Raw genomic sequence first — 21,247 nt, forward strand, 5'->3', positions numbered from 1 at the left:
GTTTTAAATTTTTTATAAAATGAAACACATACCAAATTTTCCGGACTATAAAGTACCCTAGTATATTAGGTGCACCTAATAAACTTTAGGTGGGAAAAATATGTTTACATATATTAGTCGTCATATTGGCTACACAGCTGAAAATGGCGACTGAAAAGCGTAAAGTAGTGACCGTAAATTCCAGTATGTAAGCCTGAACTTTGAACCCTGCGGCTCATAAAACTGGCCGGCTAATTAGTGGATTTTCCTTCGCTGACGGCCAAAATGCAAGTAGTTTAAACAAAAACAAGCAAAAACACCCAAAAAGTGTGTTATTGTTTGTGCAATGGAGCCATCTTTTGGACGGGTTTGCTCACTGCAGGTGTCGCAGTATCCTTCCTATTAGTGCTTTCAAGTGCTGTTCCGTCTTCTAGCCGTCCGTAGCATTTCTACTAGTATGGAATCTTCATCACTCCAATCAGCTTTTGTAAGTTTTACAATATAACTAAAACAATTCTGACTTACTAAACCGTCCCATGTGTGATGTCTGTAGGAGTGTTGTCATGTATATTTGTACCTGCAATCATGATGTAATGAAGCTAGCGCCATTAGCATTAGCTAATATGCTAACACATTTATCGGTGTCTGTGTTAGTATTATTAACTTACAATGGCATTCTTTTTGCATAGTTTCATTTTCACAAATCCCCCAGTTAACTCACCAAAACGTCACTCTGGAGTTATTGATTCTGTTTAGCCAAGGGGTGGGCAAACTACGGCCCGAGAGCCACATCCGGCACGTCTGTCCCTTTAATTCGGCCCACCAAATATTGAAACAGAATTGAGCAAAGACCTGTTTTGAGAATTGCCACAACAAAACTGATACTAAACCTGCTATCACTAAAAGAGAATGGAAGTGTTAATTCTTTAATACTATTTGTATGTTTCTTTGACATGATATCGTTGAAAATAAATGTAAATTGATTGAAATAGCCCATGTTTGAGAAGCCTACTCCACAGATATGATATGCCTTGAAATGCATCATGTGCTCTCCCGGCCCGTCTGTCAAAAGCCAGTGTGGCTCCTGAGCCAAAAAGTTTGCCCACCCCTGGTTTAGCTGATTAGAGAGATCGCTTCAGCAGCTAGTGCGGGGGTCCCCAAACTACGGTCTGTGGGCCAGATCTGGCCCGCCAGCATCCAAAATCCGGCCCGCAGGAAGTCCAGATTAAAAAAAATGAAATAAAATAAATATGTATTTTTATTTTATTACTTTTTTTATTACTACTTTTAAACTCTGTCCTTTCTAATCCATTTTCTACCGCTTGTTACTCTCTGTGTCTCCTAGCCGCTTAGGCAAATCATACTGTCTAAAAATGCATTTTCCCATTGATAACGTGACATTATAGCGCTCGGTGTATATATATATATATATATATATATATGTGTATATACATATATATATATATACATATATATATATATATATATATATATATATATATATATATATATATATATATATATATATATATATACACACACACATACACATACATACACAGCCCGGCCCCCAGCCAAATTTTTTTACCCCAATGCGACCCCTGAGTCAAAAAGTTTGGGTACCCCTGAGCTAGTGGGTCCATGACTATTACTTCTGTTTTGTTCGATCTGCCGTTTTACAGGCGCCGTTTGGAAACAGCTAATGTACATTTACAGAATCTTTCTGTGTAAATAACTTATTTCACAACGTATATATCTGCGGCTTTTACTCTGGTGCAGCTAATACATGGAGAAAAAAATGTTTCTTCAAATATTTTGTGGGTCCAGCTTATATTCCAGTGTGCTATATGGTCCGGGAAATATGGTAATATTTTGTAATATACATAGTTATTGCAAGAGGCTGCGATATATTTTGCGATATAGATTTTAGTCCATATCGCTCATCTGCAGAGTGTAAATGCCATAATGCAAATATAAATACAATAAGCCTATGACTTCCTTGTGTAACACTGACCGCCAAAATGTAACTGAAGACCCGAGCACTTGCTTACACCCGTTAAAGCATTCACTTTGTATCTGCGCCACTAAAAGGCAGGATAGAAGCGCGGTGCATTACAAAAAAAAAAAACGAGGAGGTTTTTCTTTATCAGAGTTCTCATGTTTATTCTCCATCAGCAATCATTTATTATTCATGTTGTTTGCTAGCGTCGGCTTCACAAACACAAGACTTCAGACAGCCAGCTAGTAAAAGAACCTCAAAGTGATCAGAAGTCCCACTTGACTTGGACAACCCTAGATTCGCACTCGTCCCTCTGAGACGCGTGGACAAACTAGAAGTGACAGGTCATAGCCGGAGGCCATGCCTTCGCGGGTGCGATTTGAGCCGACGCGCTTCTGATGTTGCGGCAGCGTGACGCTTTCACGGATCGTGTCGCGCCTGAGAGAGGAGAGGCGAGCAGAGGCGGTGTCATAACAAGCACATCATGTGACGCTGAGGAAAGGTCACGGGGTCGTGACCTCAGGGGAAAAGAGTCAAAGAGGACATGTTTGTGACGCTTCCACTGTCAGAGTGTTTGGATGAGAAGGGGGCGGGGGCAGACACCGAAGCTTTCGCTCATTAAGCTCATTAGGAAGATCTGGTCAAGTTGCAGGATTAGCTCACGTTAGCCGGCTACCTTTGATCAGATCTGATGGATTAGCCGCCTGTTAGCCACGCCGCTAAACACGTCCTACTTCCTCAAAACATTTATATCTCCACAAATGTTGTTTTTGAAACCTCCTAAAATTGCTTGTTGGCTCTCTAGATAATCACTTTTTATTTTTAAATCACAAACTTTTTTCCACTGTAGAAAAGAATGCATTTTGTACATTAAAAGACAAAAAGCAACCCAATGTATGTCAAGTAGTGTTGTCAAATGATTATTTTTTAATCATATTAATCACTCTTTTGAATTTGGATAAATCATGATTAATCACAGGTTATTACTTGCCTGCATTTAAATAGACTTTTTAAAAAGGCCCCGATATTTGGACACAAATGCAATAATACATGAACTTTTTTAATAAACGTTTTATTTAAAGGCACGTTATCTATTTGTTCACATATTTTTAAGCTCAGTCAGAGTGTATTTTGGAGGGAAATTTGCAATAACTGCACTCACCTTTGCACTGGCATGCATTTTTTAAATTTATTTATTCTATTATAGTTTGTGTATTTATTGTTATGCATGTATGTATTTATTGTTATTTATACATTGACCTGATCACAGACTGTATAACAACGGTAAAGGAGCATTTCGAGTCAAAATACATTGCGTGATTAATCTGCATGTATAAATAATGTGATCATTTTTTGTGATTAATCACTAGAGTTAGCCTGTTATTTGTGACAGTGTTACCTGAACAAAACCCACTCTGTGTTATAAGTAGTGTCATAAATTTGAATTACGGACTGTGCCGAGGGCCATTGGAAAACGAGTTGTGGCTTTGGACACGGCTGATCTAAAGTGTAAAACAACATCGGTGTTCGAACTGCCTGTCGACGTACGCTCAGACAGAAGCTTCCTGCTTGCAGCAAAAGAGGGAAGCGTCGTCGGAATGGTAACGCGCAAGCCAGTGGACGTCACCTGCTGACTGACACCTGATTGGAGGGATCGTTCTGCTGCTGTTACCTTGGCAACAAACTCTCGCACAACTGTGTAAATGAAGAAATCACACACACACACTTGCAGCTGCTGGTGATGTCATGTGTGTGTGTGTGTGTGTGATCATGTGCTGATGTAATCAGGAGCAGGAAGGAAACTTGGATGTGTTCTCACTGCACTTCAAGTCTTATGCGGATGAAAATGTGATGGTTGTGTTGTATTGCGCTAGGGCAGGGTGTGTGTGTGTGTGTGTGTGTGTCAGGGTCCGGATGACAGGCAATTAGGAAAAAACGATTAAAAGTATAGACCGACTGAGGTCATCTGGGATTTTACTGACCTACAACAAGAAAGCTGAATCGAGTTCTTCTGGCATGTCAGCAAGCTGACGTGTGCACCTGAGAGCTTCCACATGTTGTCGTCGCTCTGAGTGAGTGTGTGTGTGTGCGTTTGATTTTAACTTGTATAAAAAAGTTAAACCATTCAGTCAGTCTTTCTTTCTTAAGAGTTTCTGTTCAGTAAAGACCCCCCCACCCCCCCTCCTTCCTTTATGTGTCCTAAGGTCCGTCCTTGCCAGAACCTCCAGAAAAGAAAGTAAGTCTCTGTGAAGAATAACAAAAGTAGTTGGAAGAAAAGGACAGGATTTCTTCACACTGATGTCACCTTTTTTGGAACGCCAACCCTTCTCCCCCCCCCCCCCCCCCCCCCCACCCCCACCCCCTGGGAGAGTACCAAATCCAAGTCACCCCCTTTAGCCCCCTTCAAGTCTCGAATGCCCCGTTTACACTGCAAACCAAATCTGTTATTTTGCCAGTCTAAACGCTCCAAAGTGCTTCATATCTGATCTTTTGGCATCATATTCAGGCCACACCAGGAGGTAGTCCTGAATCCGATTGGAATGAGATCTTTTCAAAAGTGACTTCAGTCTAAACGCAATGTGACCTTAATGTGATTTTTCCGCCAGCTTTTGGGCGAGCTACGTAAACTTGTGTGCGCCGGAAAGACACAGTCGCCAGCTTAAGTGTATATTTAATCACAATATCCAGTTTAGGTGAGCAAAATCTATTTGAGATGATCAAATTTTCCATGCATCACTTGTCAATAGTGCGCAAAATATAGTCTATATGTAATAAATGACCCTGCGATGAGATGGCGCCTTTTCAGGGTGTAAATGCCTTCCACCCGAATGCTGCTGAGATAGGCTCCAGTGACTACGAACGGGACAAGCGGTAGAAAATGGATGGATGGATGGATGTAATATCTGAATATATATTTTAATTCCGGGCAGCACGGTGGAAGAGGGGTTAGTGCGTCTGCCTCACAATACGAAGGTCCTGAGTAGTACTGGGTTCAATCCCGGGCTCGGGATCTTTCTGTGTGGAGTTTGCATGTCCTCCCTGGGACTGCGTGGGTTCCTTCCGGTTACGCCGGCTTCCTCCCACTTCCAAAGACATGCACCTGGGGATAGGTTGATTGGCAACACTAAATTGGCCCTAGTGTGTGAATGTGAGTGTGAATGTTGTCTGTCTTTCTGTGTTGGCCCTGCGATGAGGTGGCGACTTGTCCAGGGTGTCCCCGCCTTCCGCCCGATTGTAGCTGAGATAGGCGCCAGCGCCCCCCGCGACCCCGAAAGGGAATAAGCGGTAGAAAATGGATGGATAGATGGATGGAATTCCGGGCAGCACTGTGGCAGAGGGGTTAGTGCGTCTGCCTCACAATACGAAGGTCCTGAGTAGTACTGGGTTCAATCCCGGGCTCGGGATCTTTCTGTGTGGAGTTTGCATGTCCTCCCTGGGACTGCGTGGGTTCCTTCCGGGTACTCTGGCTTCCTCCCACTTCCAAAGACATGCATCTGGGGATAGGTTGATTGGAAACACTAAATAGGCCCTAGTGTGTGAATGTGAGTGTGAATGTTGTCTATCTGTGTTGGCCCTGCGATGAGGTGGCGACTTGTCCGGGGTGTACACCGCCTTCCGCCCGATTGTAACTGAGATAGGCACCAGCGCCCCCCGCAATCCCAAAGGGACTAAGCGGTAGAAAATGGATGGATGGATGGATTTTAATTCCGGAGAAATAGCGATTGTTGAGAGACCGGAATTGACGTTGTGGCGCATTTACTTACATGTGAGTTGAAAAATAAATCTCACACTGATGTCCTTGTCTCCTCTATTTAACAGCCATTAAAATAATATATTGGGGCAGTGGTTCTCAACCTTTTTTCAGTGATGTACCCCCTGTGAACATTTTTTTTAATTCAAGTACCCCCTAATCAGAGTAAGGCATTTTTGGTTGAAAAAAAAAGAGATAAAGAAGTCAAATACAGCACTATGTCATCAGTTTCTGATTTATTACATTGTATAACAGTGCAAAATATTGCTCATTTGTAGTGGTCTTTCTTGAACTATTTGGAAAAAAAGATATAAAAACAACTAAAAACTTGTTGAAAAATAAACAAGTGATTCAATTATAAATAAAGAATTCTACACATAGAAGTAATCATCAACTTAAAGTGCCCTCTTTGGGGATTGTAATAGAGATCCATCCGGATTCATGAACTTAATTCTAAACCTTTCTTCACAAAAAATAAATCTTTTACATCAATATTTAATGAACATGTCCACAAAAAAATCTAGCTTTCAACACTGAATATATCATGTTGCATTTATTTTCACAGTTTATGAACTTACATTCATATTTTGTTGAAGTATTATTCAATAAATATATTTATAAAGTATTTTTGAATTGTTATCAGGATTCATGAACTTAATTCCAAACCTTTCTTCACAAAAAAAGAAATCTTTAACATCAATATTTATGGAACATGTCCACAAAAAAATCTAGCTGTCAACGCTGAATATTGCATTGTTGCATTTCTTTTCACAGTTTATGAACTTACATTCATATTTTGTTGAAGTATTATTCAATAAATATATTTATAAAGGATTTTTGAATTGTTGGTATTTTTAAAATATTAAAAAAAAAAAATCTCCCATACCCCTTGGCATACCTTCAAGTACCCCCAGGGGTACGCGTACCCCCATTTGAGAACCACTGTATTAGAGTATATACATCCATTCATACATGATATTACTTTCATTTACTTTCAAGTAAAAACATTCTAATTTTTAGGGTGTTGCGGCTTTTATTTTATTTTTGTAGTAGTAGTGACTTCCTCCCTGTCAACTTTTCACTTTACCGAAGTGTGCAAACAAGTGACGTCGGGGCCACATTGGGGCAACATTGGGGCCTGTGTGTGTTTGCACTTGAGTCTGAAAAAAATAAATCACATTTTACTTTGGAAGAGTGGCCATGCGCAACCCGAGGGTCCCTGGTTCAATCCTCACCTAGTAACAACCTCATCACGTCCGTTGTGTTCTGAGCAAGACACTTCACCCTTGCTCCTGATGGGTGCTGGTTAGCGCCTTGCATGGTAGCTCCCTCCATCAGTGTGTGAATGTGTGTGTGAATGGGTAAATGTGGAAGTAGTGTCAAAACGCTTTGAGTACCTTGAAAGTAGAAAAGCGCTATACAAGTGCAACCCATTTATCATTTACTTTCAGTCAGCTGGAAAAAATCTGATCTCAAAAACATCTAATTTGGGCCACTTTGGCCTGCAGTGTAAACGTAGTCTAAGACCCCACGAGTCACCTGCGAGTCCACAAAATGGTCTCAGTGCCACCTAAAGCAGTCCCAGAAATGGGGTCTCACGCTCCTCTAGTTCCTCACTGGACATGTTGTATTATAGAACGCTGTACACATTACTCATTCACTCCTCCCCCCACCCTACTCATCCTATCAGACGGCCCTAGACCCCCCTTGACCTCGCCTCACCATCCTGCACTCCAACCTCACCATGCTTCCTGTCTTTTTTTTTTGGAAGCAGGATCTGTGTTGCCGATTAACCAGGCCTCCCCTTCCTATGTGTGTATTGTACCTGCTGTCACATCGATGTGAGAGCTCAGCAAACGAGACAAAGTCAAGACAGGGGAAAAAACTAATAAAATAAAAATAAAAAGAAGAAAATGGTTGGGAATTTCTGACAACGTTGACAGCTGCTGAGTTTGGAGCCGTCAAAACTCAACCTGTCAATCACTAAGAGGTCCGACGTGCGGTCAGGAAAGGTCATAAAAAGTAATAATGCGAACATTAATTAAATATTAATATTTGTCTACTGTACTGCGTTGTACTTTAATTTTTGTATAATCACACATTAGGTAAAAAAAATACATTATTCAAAATGTATGTTGCTAAAATGGAATCAGTTTGAATGGAGAGTCGTGTTGAATAGACCTGAGGTTCTTAACCTTCTTGCCTTCAAAGTCCAACTTTTCCAATACAGAGAGTCCCGGGCTCCACACAAACATTAATACTGAGTTACTAATCTTAGTCTGGATTTAATTATATTCAATATTTATATATAACTGGCTTACATTTAACAACCTTGTCAAATGATATGAAAGCATGTGTTAATCACAAAGAATATTATTCAGTCTTAGTTCAGACTGATTACAAAAATACTAATCAAATATACTGCAAAAGGAGGGATTCATAAAAACTGATGAAAAATGTATTTACATACATTTATTCAGTGCTAAAATAAATACATTCTGACTAAATAAATAATAATATATTTTTTGTAAATAAACTGTCTTATAGAACCTAAAAACTGATGAAAAATGAATTTACATTTTTATTCAAATGTAATATAATTACTTATTACAATTTAGAAAACAAGTTAAAATTGATAAATTCTAATTAAATTAATAATAAATAATACCCGGTCAAGAAAATTAAAATTGCAACTAAAAATACAGCTTTACCAATTTAGTCAAAATATTCATGCTTAAGAAGGTCCTCTATGACTCTAGCTTCAGACTTCTTCTGTTTGATATCGTCATTACTGCCACAAGTGGTGGAAAAGTGTATTACACCTGAGTACTGCAGCGACCCACACGGACCACAGCTGAAAAACAGATATTTTGTTGTGCCCGCGGCCCAACAATGGTTAAAAAACACTGGAATAGAGAATCGATTCTGAATCGGAAATGAATTGAATTTTGAGTTGTTTTGAAGCGGTCATATTATGATTTCCCTACATTTAAAATACTTCCTTGTGGTCTACATAGCATTTAATGGGGGCTCTTCTTGCATAGATGATGTTTTACAGGCCATCTTCAAGCTGTTTTCTGACCGTCTCTTCAGGATGCGCTGTTTTGTTTACGCACACTTCCGACTGCGTCTTCCCCATGTCAGTCATGTTGTAGTTTTTAGCGATTCTGTAACAATTCTCCTGACAGATATACATTCGCACTATTAGCTAACTTGTATTAGAAATCACAATAGCGTATCATGCATGTGCCAGTCTACCCTACAACCAGAGGACAGAGAAAAATGAATAGATTAACGTGGACCCCGACTTAAACAAGTTGAAACACTTATTTGGGTATTACCATTTAGTGGTCAATTGTACGGAATATGTACTGAACTATGTAATCTACTAATAAAAGTATCAATCAATCAATCAAAAAAAAGGAACTTATTGAATACAGGTTTGGACTACAATGGCGGACTGGCGCAATGCTTGTCGCCTAAATCAATACCATATATGGATAATCCGCTGAAATCACACTTGGGAAAAACACCACAAATGGGGCGAATTCCTAAAGGCTCATTTGGAGGAAGTATCTCCGCCATGCCTCCAAGGTTTGATATGGAATGATCTGGACTTATGCAGATCCCAAATACACAAAAACAGGTACCAAAATGTATGTTTTTCAAAGTAAGTCCCCTTTAAATCATTGCCTGTACTCTTGTACAAGCTTTTATGATGTTCACAGCTTGACCCCGGATCTGACTTTTTCCGGTGCAAAAAAATCGAACAAAACCACAGATTGTTCGTGGTATGCTAATAGACACACACGCAAAAACATAGTGTAGCAGTGTTGTGACTGAGTGAGCACATACAACTATATATACACACACATAATCACCTTCAGCCTCATCCGTCTCACACACACACGGACATAACCGGTAACAGGACCTGGTGTGAATTCTAGCTCAAACAAAATGAGTTCCACGCCGTTCTGATTTTACTCACACCTCGATCACACACGCACGCACGCACGCACGCACACACACACTGGCACGGGTATGATCCCAGTGATTCGTGCGGCCACATTGGTGTGTTTGTGTACATGACGACAACATGCCTTTAGAAATTGATGAGAAGTTAAAAGTTCACACATTCCCACAGCGATTTATTGATGGATCTGACTGAAGTTAGATCTTCCAGACTTCCAGCAGGAATGTGTCAAACTTGGGACAGGTTTTTTTTTTTCCTTTTTGAATTCCTTCTTCCACCAGCATTTTTGCAACTGTTCGCACTGAGAGATGTGATGCCTTGCTGAGTGGCACACATGCTAACCTTTGGCTCACTGACCTTCTATGTGTCATCACAGTCACACACACACGCACACACGCACACACTTACTTGCTAGCTGTCTTAAACTGGTTGATTGTTGTGCCCCGTGTCTGGTGTCGCACAACTGCATTAATGGAGTAACACCTGTCTTCATGGCCGACACACACACTTTACTTCTTGACGTTCCAAGGCCTCAAAGTTATCCAAACATTCCCCTCTAACCTCAACTCTAATGTTTGTGTGTGTCTATCTTTGGCTGTGTGTGTGTGTGTGTGTGTGTGTGTGTGTTTGTGTGGGCAGCTGACAGGCCTGAAAAGCAGTTGTGATCACATGGGGGGTAGGTCAGAGATGGATTTGAGGGGGATTGCAGACTGTAAGGGGGAGATGAGGGGGCTTAAAGCAGCTGACACTGTCCACAACACGCACTGCAATACACATGCATGATGTTTCTTCCCTCCATCAGGCCAGTTGGACCTCACATGTGTCAAAAGTTCATGTCCAAACACCAGAAACAGCCAGTACTCGAACATCCTGCGGTTCCCCGCAATGCAACAGGACCGCGACTATCCCACTGTGGGGACAAAGACTAACAATGTACACGGCCAGCAGGAGGCGGGTGTTTTGGCTCTACCAGGAAGTAAGCAAATGCAAACATACAATGGTGCCTCCGTTCACGAACGCCTCGGTTTGCATCCTTTTCAGTTCACGAACGTTTACATCACGCCAAATACGCGCGGACCATGACTGAGTACAAACGCTTCATTCATTCATTCACTCTGCATACTGCTTGAAGCCATCAGGGCTGCCATTTTGATGACACCACCTCCTGTAAACACGGTCGAAGAGCTTCAATGGCTAGCAGCACTTCTGACGAGTTTAGTTCCACAATTGTTGTACCTTGGGCCGGTCACAGCTGTGTCAGCTCGTCTTAGAGATCACTTTGTGTGATTAGAAGATGCTTCAAATGTGCCCTAACACTCAAAGTCTTGTTGTACAGCTTCGAGCTGCTAGGCAACTGGTTCAAGCTAGCATTTTAGCTACTTAGCCTCCGGCCCCTTCATTTAGAGTATTTTTTCAGCAAAGGGGGCTCTGTTCCGCAGCAAGTCTTATTTTTGATGAGACCAAAAAAGATGCAACAACAGACATATTTTACACCAAAAGAGAAGGCACTACCGGGACAAAAGCTGATGAAGGATTGCCTAACACTGCTCGTTTGTGCTAATGCTAGCGGTGAATACGTGAAGCCTCTGTTTGTTTGTCACTCTGAAACTCCCAAAGTGGTCAAGAATGCCACAAATATTCCCAGACACAAAGAAAAATTATTTTTCTTATTTTGTTTTTGATTTCTAAGCGCACTAACGAGGCTTTTGTGTGTGTGCCTGTGTGCGTGTTGACACTTAAATGCCTACTGAAATGAAATGTTCTTATTAAAACGGGGATAGCAGGTCCATTCTAAGTGTCATACTTGATCATTTTGCGATATTGGCATATTTTTGCTGAAAAGATTTAGTAGAGAACATCGACGATAAAGTTTGCAACTTTTGGTCGCTAAAAAAGAAGCCTTGCCTTTACCGGAAGTAGCAGATGATGACGTCACCCGTGTGAGGGCTCCTCACATCCTCACATTGTTTATAATGGAAGCCTCCAACAAAAAGAGCTATTCGGACTGAGAAAACGACAATTTCCCAATTAATTTGAGCGAGGATGAAAGATTTGTGGCTGAGGATATTGATAGTGAAGGACTAGAAAAAAATAAAAATAAATAAAATAAAATAAAAAGCGACGGCTCCGGGCGGCGGCAGTGTGAGCGTTTCAGATGTAATTAGACACCTCGAGGTTGGATGGCTGCGGTGAACACGCAGTGTCTCAGAGAGAAGCCAAAGAGCCAAGCTCACAGTTGCCTTTTTTGACAGCTACCGCAGGAGGACAAATAATCCACTGATGTCTCCGGTAAAATATATATCACAATTTTCCCATCCAAAAACATGCTGGTCGACGTAGAGAAATATGTTCGCTTGACCGCTCTGTGTTAAAGCTTCACAACAAACAAAGGAACACCGGCTGTGTCTCGGTGCTAAAGACAGCTGCAATCCACCGCTTTCCACCAACAGCATTGTTCTTTATAGTCTCCATTATTAATTGAACAAATTGCAAAAGATTCAGCAACACAGATGTCCAAATTACTGTGTAATTGCGCGATAAAGAGACGACTTTTAGCCATAAATGGTGCTGAGCTAGTATGTCCCCTGCGACCCGAAACGTCACAAACACTCGTCATCAAAAGCGTCAACATTCCACGACGTTTTCAACAAAAAACTCCGCGGGAAATTTCAAATTGTAATTTAGTATACTAAACCGGCCGTATTGGCATGTGTTGCAATGTTAATATTTCATAATTGATATGTAAACTTTCAGACTGCGTGGTCGGTAGTAGTGGGTTTCAGTAGGCCTTTAAACTTACTGTAATGCTGTTCTGTTGCTTGGATAATAAAGGGATTGTAAGGCCATTACCCACTTGTAATGCTGGTTTGATATATACAAAAATACATATATATATATATATATATATATACATATATATATATATACACACATACGCATACATATACAGTCGTCGTCAAAAGTTTACATACACTTGTAAATAATATAATGTCATGGCTGTCTTGAGTTTCAAATAATTTCTATAACTCTTATTTTTTTGTGATAGAGATGATTGGAGCACATACTTATTGGTCTCCAAAAACATTCATGAAGTTCAGTTATTTTATGAATTTATTATGGGTCTACTGAAAATGTGACGAAATCTGCTTGGTCAAAAGTATACTTACGGCAATGTTAATATTTAGTTAATTGTCCCTTGGCAAGTTTCACTGCAATAAGGTGGTTTTGTTAGACATCCACAAGCTTCTGGTTGAATTTTTGACCACTCCTCTTGACAAAATTGGTGCAGTTTAGCTAAATTTGTTGGTTTTCTGACATGGACTTGTTTCTTTGGCATTGTCCACATGTTTAATTCAGGACTTTGGGAAGGCGATTCTAAATGTATATATAACTATAAATATATATATATATATATATATAATACATATACATATATATATATATATATATATATATATATATATATATATATACTGTAATATTGTACATGGTAATTGTTATATCTTGTATATATTATATAAAAATATAACATAATATATTAGTATATATCATATTCTGTATATATAATATGTAAATATTACATACATGTTATATTGCTACTACGGTACATCTACTTTATACCTACCTTTCCATCCTTTGTAACTGAGTTACTGTGTGGAACAATTTCCATTGTGGATCATTAAAGTTTGTCTAAGTCTAAGTCTACCTCTTGAAGCTCATCCAGAGAAGGTCAAGAGTGTGCAAAGCAGTAATCAGAACAAAGGGTGGCCATTTAGAAGAAATTAGAATATAAAACGTGTTTTCAGTTATTTCCCCTTTTTTTGTTAAGTACATAACTCCACATGTATTCATTCATACTTTTGATGCCTTCAGTGACAATCTACAATGTAAATAGTCATTGTAAACAAAGAAAACGCATTGAATGAGAAGGTGTGTCCAAACTTTTGGCCTGTACTGTTTCTATTTATATATACATACAGTAGTTATATACATTATAGTGTCTTCAAAGTTTGCAGGCGCGAACCAATTATTCATGTTTAAATTGATTCTTACAGTATGGGGAACACCGCTTCTATGTTGTACAAACTTTTCGGTTTCCTACCCATGGTAAAGAACCAATTAGGCTCCTGAATCATGGTTCCAAGGAAAATGTGTCAATATGTGTAAAAACAATGAGTCTCACATGCGACAGTAAATATTTTTGGGTTCATATTTTTAAATAAAAAACAGCCAAGATGGCGCCAGTTGCGAGTCGAAGAAACCACGCAAATGCTTCAACAGACTCAACAGAACGTCACATAAATAGTAAATTAGCGTCCATAATTGGTGGTTTGGGCCATAAAATCGATGACGTTACGCCGCTCGAAATATTTAGGATTTTTTGAACGGAAAGTATGCGCAGTGAGAGCAGGCCTCAATTCTGATGACATGTGAATGAGTGAGGCCTAATTAACTCACAGAGTGACTTAATGACACCAAACTAAATATAACAGGGATCATATATCATTTCAAGAACGTTAAACACACACACACATACACAAACACACACACAGCTGCTTCATGGACAGTTTGAACACAACAACATTTTCTCAACTTCACACCTTTTTGAACCCAGCTCTCCATTCCGTCCTCGCTGCCCTAAACAGGCTCTACCGTGACATCACGCGTTAACGGAGACCTACCCTCCAGTTGTGTTTGTGCCTCGTTCTGCTCGTTGACGCCACAGTGCACTGCTTTATGTGCTCGTTTATGGAGTGACTACGTGACAACATTGTTATGTGTGTTCGTGTTTGGTTTCGCTTTCACACACTGACAGCATGACAATGTTCACACGCAGGAAGTAAACATGGGAGAAGACATTCTAGGTGACTTTTGTGCTCTTAGCTTCTAATCTTGGCAATTTAGCAGCTATGACACACGTAGCAAATAACTGAGTAAAGGTGGGTTTTATTTGAGAAAATACAGTATTTTGCACGATACAGACGATATAAATGTGGGCGAAGAAAGAGTTTTTAATACTATTGTCATATCACGATAATGAATGTTGAAACATTCTACCTGTGTCTCGCAAATTTGACGGTGAAACGAACAACCGCGTCCTCAACGCAATGTAGAATCCTTGCTAACGTCCCTTCACAGTGCAAGTTAGTTGTCCTCGACTCAAAAATGAACTGTTTCTTAACGCTTTCTAATATCATTATCACAGGAGGACTGAGCATGCTACACACCATAGGACGATACAATAAGCCATGCTAACCGCTAAGCCAGAGCTCTTGAATGTAAACAGGGATGGGCAGATTGTAACAAATTTCGACAGTATCGATACCAAGTATAGTATCCGTATATCGTCAATACTCCAGTGAGTAGATGAATATTTTTTATTGTCATAAAAATCTTCTTTTAGTCATTTTCGTTTGCAAACGTCTTGGACACAAGACTTAAAGGTAAAAAACTAATTATTTAGGATCAGAGCCAAAAGTAGTTTTTCCTTATGTTAAGTTATTTTTCATTATTGACTTTATAATTTTTTTATATTGTATTCATAAAAGAGAATAAGGATATTATTTAAATACTTAACTAATATTGCTACACTGCCATGCTGTTTTTTATTTGATTAAAATAATGATCAAAAATGGAATTATTTAATGATCTTGAAAATTTGAAGTATCAGCATTGGTATGCCAAATACTGCTCCTGTAATTACTTGGTATTGGATCAATAACCACATTTGTAGTATCACCAAAAACTATTGTGAAGTATCAAACAGAAAAATATCTGATTATTAAGTGTAGATACAAACATGTTACAACAGAAAGTAAGAAGATATTGACAGTAAATTAACAATTATATTAATAATACTTTTGAGGAAAAATAAAACAAAAAAAAATAACGCAGTATGATACCGCATATGTTAGTAGGAGCCTTTGTAACCTGTTTTGAAATGGTTCTATTATCATTTATAGGCCAAATAATGTCATATTGTTATCGCAAGAGGTTGCAAAATATATCCAAATAGAGAGTTTAGGTTGTATCGCCCCTTCATATAATGTATAAATGTTAATGAGGAGTTAATTATTATATCTGTTTCAAAACGAACAACACTGTGGTCTCGTAAAATCAGTGTTTTCTAACCATAGGGCGCTTTGTAGGGCTGCGAGCGCCCCCTAGACCAGTGGTTCTCAAATGGGAGTACGCGTACTCCTGGGGGTACTCGAAGATATGCCAAGGGGTACGTGAGATTTTTTTTAAATATTCTAAAAATAGCAACAATTCAAAAATCCTTTATAAATATATTTATTGACTAATACTTCAACAAAATATGAATGCAAGTTTATAAACCGTGAAAAGAAATGCAACAATGCAATATTCAGTGTTGGCAGCTAGATTTTTTGAGGACATGTTCCATAAATATTGATGTTAAAGATTTCTTTTTTTGTGAAGAAATGTTTAGAATTAAGTTCATGAATCCAGATGGATCTCTATTACAATCCCCAAAGAGGGCACTTTAAGTTGATGATTACTTCTATGTGTAGAAATCTTTGTATATGATTGAATAACTTGTTTATTTATAAACAAGCGTTTAGTTATTTTCATATCTTTTTTTCCAAATAGTTGAAGAAAGACCAGCACAAATTTTGCACTGTTATAAAATGTAATAAATCAGAAACTGATGACATAGTGCTGTATTTTACTTCTTTATCTCTTTTTTTTTTTTTTAAACCAAAAATACTTTGCTCTGATTAGGGGATACTTGAATTAAAAAAATGTTCACAGGGGGTACATCACTGAAAAAAGGTTGAGAACCACTGCCATAGACAGCTGCCAAAAAATATCTGTTTGTAAGCTGTGGACTGTATGGGCCGCAGCGGTACGCAGTTGTAATACACTTTTCCACCACTTGTGGCAGTAATGACAATATCAAACAAAAACAAGAAGTCTGGAGCCAAAGTCATACAGAAGTTTCATCAGCGCAAAAAATGTGACTAAAGATGTGAAGCTGTGTTTTCATTTGCACTTTAACTTGCATTAAAAAAAACATAAAAATACTATTATTTTTTATTAATTTAATTAGTAAAAAACAATGTTTAATCCGTTTTTGAGTCAATTTTTATGTAGTATTTTTTATTTATATATTTATTGTAATCAACCTGATAATAATCTTTGTGATTAACACATACTTTCATATTATTTGAAAACGTTAATCCTGTTCAACTGTAAGTAGGTTAGATATAATTATTAAACATGATTAAAATCAAGAGTAAGATTACTAAATTCAGTTGTTTATAATTTAGCAGTCCCCGGGCCCATCTGTGGTGGAAAAGCTGGACCCCGGGGGTCAACAAGGCTAAGAACCCCTGATGTAAACAAAATCCCTTTTACAGTCTCCAAACGTTTAGGAGAGAAACCCAATCAAATGTTTCAGAAATGTGATAGCTGTTGCCATGACAATGGCGGACTAAATACAGACGTCATGTTGTAGTTGCATAACAAACTCTGAGCTTTACGCAACACAAACTGCACAAAAAGCGAGGGGATGATAGATGAGAGCTGTGTCGTTGGCCCATGTTTGCGATTGGCTGCAGAGACCCTCTTTTTAATAGCTCGTGGCATGCTGACCTCGCGTGCACACGCCCGCACACACGCACATAAAAAAAAACATTAAAAAAAACACACACATAGACACACGCACACACACACGCACATTTACTCAACACAGCTCGTCGGCCATGGAGACCAGCATGCCTGCTCCTTTACATCATCTCCATGCACAATCTGGTCCCCATTTGTTCCAGCGGCATGTGCGTGTGTTCAAGTGAGCGCAGGATTCAAAGTGCATGTCATGTATGACGAGTGTACTTCACGTGTACCCACGTGCGCGCGTGTGTGCCGCCACATTGTCACAATGAATGTCTCAACAATATCTCTGCTTGCCTTGTAAAAGGTCCGACATGACGTTCTTGTATCCAACAGGGAGGCACGCCAAACTGCGGCTGCGGTGGGCCCACTCCAAAGCCGGCGGGGAGAGGCCATATTGTTTCGTTTTGTTTCTCGCTTCGACATGAGCGTGTGAATCATCAGCCAGGACGTCGCCAAGATAACTTTTGTTTTCTTTGGATGCAGTTTTAAAAAATGGCCGAGAATAAATCCTTTGCATTTTTTTTCCTTCTTAAATTACGTACATGAAGAAAGCTAGAAGCCACATGGCGTACAGACTAGCTTGCATATTTTTGTACGCTTCCTCTACAGATGCACCTGACCTCACCTTGACAACATTCTGATACACTTTGGTTCCAACTCCTCTCTTTAGTTCCCCTGAGTTCTTTGCACCGAGGAGTGGCGTGCGACGTTTGTGCACGTGCTCACCCGAGTGCATGACAGTGTGGACGGCGGAGCCTGACTGGAAGTGTGACCTCATCTTTAATAATCAAAACCACATGGAATGTGATTACCATTGATTCATGGTGGGGAAGAGCAACATGGACGGAGAGGACAAAAAAGTTTTGTTGATGAGGAGGAAACACATTCTAGGAAGGGAGGGAGAACAGAGAAAGGCAGGAGGGAGGGAAGACAGAAGGCAGAATTGGAATGAAGACAAGGGTGTAGAGCACGTGTCAAACTCTAGGCCCTGGGCCGCCACATCATTTAAAAATTGTCCGTCACCTCAATAATGTGGCCCGCCATGTTTCTCAAAGTGGTCTGACACGTCATTTAAAGTGGTCCCGCATGTTAATTAATATGGTATGTCATGTCATTTAATGTGGTACGTCATGTCAGTGGTTCTCAAATGGGGGTACGCGTACCCCTGGGGGTACATGAAGGTATACCAAGGGGTAGGTGAGATTTTTCTAAAATATTCTAAAAATAGCAACAATTCAAAAATCTTATATTAATTAAATAATATTTCAACAAAATATGAATGTAAGTTCATAAACTGTGAAAAGAAACGCAACAATGCAATATTCAGTGTTGACAGCTAGATTTTTTTGTGGGCATGTTCCATAAATATTGATGTTAAATATTTCTTTTTTTGTGAGGAAATGTTTAGAATTAAGTTCATGAATCCAGATGGATCTCTATTGCAATCCCCAAAGAGGGCACTTTAAGTTGATGATTACTTCTATGTGTAGAAATCTTTATTTAATATTGAATCACATGTTTATTTTTTAACAAGTTTTTAGTTATTTTTATATCTTTTTTTCAAAATAGTTCAAGAAAGACCACTACAAATGAGCAATATTTTGCACTGTTATACAATTTAATAAATCAGAAACTGATGACATAGTGCTGTATTTTACTTCTTTATCTCTTTTTTTCAACCAAAAATGCTTTGCTCTGATTAGGGGGTACTTGAATTGAAAAAATGTTCACAGGAGGTACATCACTGAAAAAAGGTTGAGAACCACTGCGTCATGTCATTTAATGTGGCCCGTCACAACATTTAACATGGTCCGTCACATCATTTAATGTGGACTGCCATATCATTAAATGTGGTCCACCACGTCATTGATGTGGCCTACCGTGTAATTTAACGTGGTCTGTCACGTCGTTTAATGTGGTCCGTTATATATTTAGGTTGGCCTGCCCTGTCATTCAATGTGGTCCATCAATTAATGTGGTCTGTCACATCATGTAATGTGGTCCGTCAGGTAATTTTTGTAGTCTGCCGTATCATTAAAGTGGTCGACAATATCTTTTAACGTGGTCTGTCACTTTATCTAATGTGGTCAGTTACTCATTAAAGTGGCCTGCCATGTCATTCAATGTGGTCTGCCATTTCAATCAATGTGGTCCGTTACGTCATTTTCATGGTCTGTCATGTCATTGAAGTGGCCCACTATGTCATTCAACGTGGTCTGCCACATCAATTAACGTGTTCCGCCACATCAATTAACGTGTTCCGCCACATCAATTAACGTGTTCCACCACATCAATAAACGTGTTCCGCCAAATAAATTAATGTGGTCGGTCACATAATTTTTGTGATCTGTCATGTCATTGAAGTGGCTCACTATGTCATTCCATGTGATCTGCAACATCAATTAATGTGGTCCACCACATCAAATAACGTAGTCCGCCATATCAATTAATGTGGTCATTTATATAGTTTGTCATGTCATTTAAATGGCCCACCACATCGTTCAGTGTGGTCTGCCACATTATATAATGTTATACGTCACATCATTTAATGTAGCCCGCCACGTCATTTAACGTAGCCCACTATGTCATTAAATTGGCCTGCCATGTCATTAAAGTAGCCCACTATATCATTAAAGTGGCCCGCCATGTCATTTAACGTGGTCTGGCAAATGATTGTGTTGAGTTTTTTCTTGGCTGGATGTGGGTTCGGATCCGAGGATGATGTTGTGGTTTGTGAAGCCCTGTGAAACACTTGTGATTATTGGCAATATAAATACATTTTGATTGATTGATTCAATGTGGTCTGCTTTATTGTTTAATGTCATCTTGCCACATCATTTAAAGTGGCCATAATTGCGATGTGACCCCAGATAGAGAATGAAAGGTCGAAAAAGAAAGGTGGGCTAAGGTGGAAATGAAAGAGGAAAGAAAAAGGGGATAAAAAAGAAAAGCAGGAAGGAAGGAAGGAAAGAAGATTGTTAGATGGCTGGCAAAAATCAACCTCTCATCAGTGTGGGTTCAAAGGTCAGCCCCTTGCCAGCGAACCTCCATTTTTCCAGCTGTCTCTACTAGTCATGTGACCACATTGTTAAATCTGACGGTACTTAAACGCACCATTGCTTCACTACCAAGCACACATACGCTTAAAGAGAAAGTGCAGTGGCGATGTCAGAGAGACCGTCTGCCAGCTGACGGCTTTGTAGGACCCCAGACTGAGTCGGGAGGGGGACGTTTTAATCATAAAGGGGGTGATGGTGGTATATTGGGAGGAGGGGGCTAGGGGGGTTATGTATGATTGTGCTGTTGGAAGGAAGGGTGGGGACAGGTCTTGTTATAGGGGGCATGGGTATAGGGGCTTTCACTAGGGAGGATTAAAAATAATGGAAGCATGGTGGGAGGGGGGTTGTGGGGCAGCTGTGGAAGCAGCCTTATTGTCGTATGTGTGTGTGTGTGTGTGCGTGCGTGCGTATAAAGGGGTCCCCTAACGAGATGGGGGGCAGGGGGAAAAGTGTCCTTTGTGGCGTCATCATTGTGACTCTTTGTTTGACGCTTTTCCTCTCCTTCCTGCCACTTAAGGCGAGGCTCCGCCCACACGCCCAAAGCGACACGGCCCCTTTAAGGGCGTCACATCTGCGCCAGGCATGCCGGAGAGAAAGTGCTCTGAAGAGACAGGAGCCGATTTAGACCTTTAAAACGTGACCCCTTTGTGCTGGGCCCTGGAGGTTGCCGTGGCGACCAGCAACGCTGAGTGTCATTGTTGTCTAGGGCCAATCAGGACGGAGCAAATACGTGTGTGTGCGTGTGTGTGTTTGTGTGTGTGTGTGTGTGTGTGTGTGTGTGTGTGCAGTGAGACGGCAAAGAGAGCGAATTTCCTTATGCTCTTTTAATTCTGATTTCCTTTTCTGCT

The 21,247-nt window shown here is 39.9% G+C and overlaps 1 protein-coding gene across 5 annotated transcripts in view; it reads right to left on the reverse strand.

Annotated features, from left to right (window-relative positions):
* The window catches only part of nova2 (NOVA alternative splicing regulator 2), a 111,258-nt gene that overhangs the window by 24,987 nt on the left and 65,024 nt on the right, over nucleotides 1-21,247 (reverse strand). Inside the window, exon 1 of one of the 5 annotated variants that reach the window (XM_061877618.1) lies at nucleotides 14,385-14,478. The exons of the other annotated variants lie outside the window; for them this stretch is intronic. The gene's annotated coding sequence lies outside the window, so the exon portion shown is untranslated. Of the gene's footprint in view, nucleotides 1-14,384; nucleotides 14,479-21,247 lie in introns of those variants that run through there. 5 annotated transcript variants of the gene reach the window in all.

This window comes from Nerophis ophidion, linkage group LG18 (genome assembly GCF_033978795.1).
Source record: "Nerophis ophidion isolate RoL-2023_Sa linkage group LG18, RoL_Noph_v1.0, whole genome shotgun sequence".
Lineage (NCBI taxonomy): Eukaryota > Metazoa > Chordata > Actinopteri > Syngnathiformes > Syngnathidae > Nerophis > Nerophis ophidion.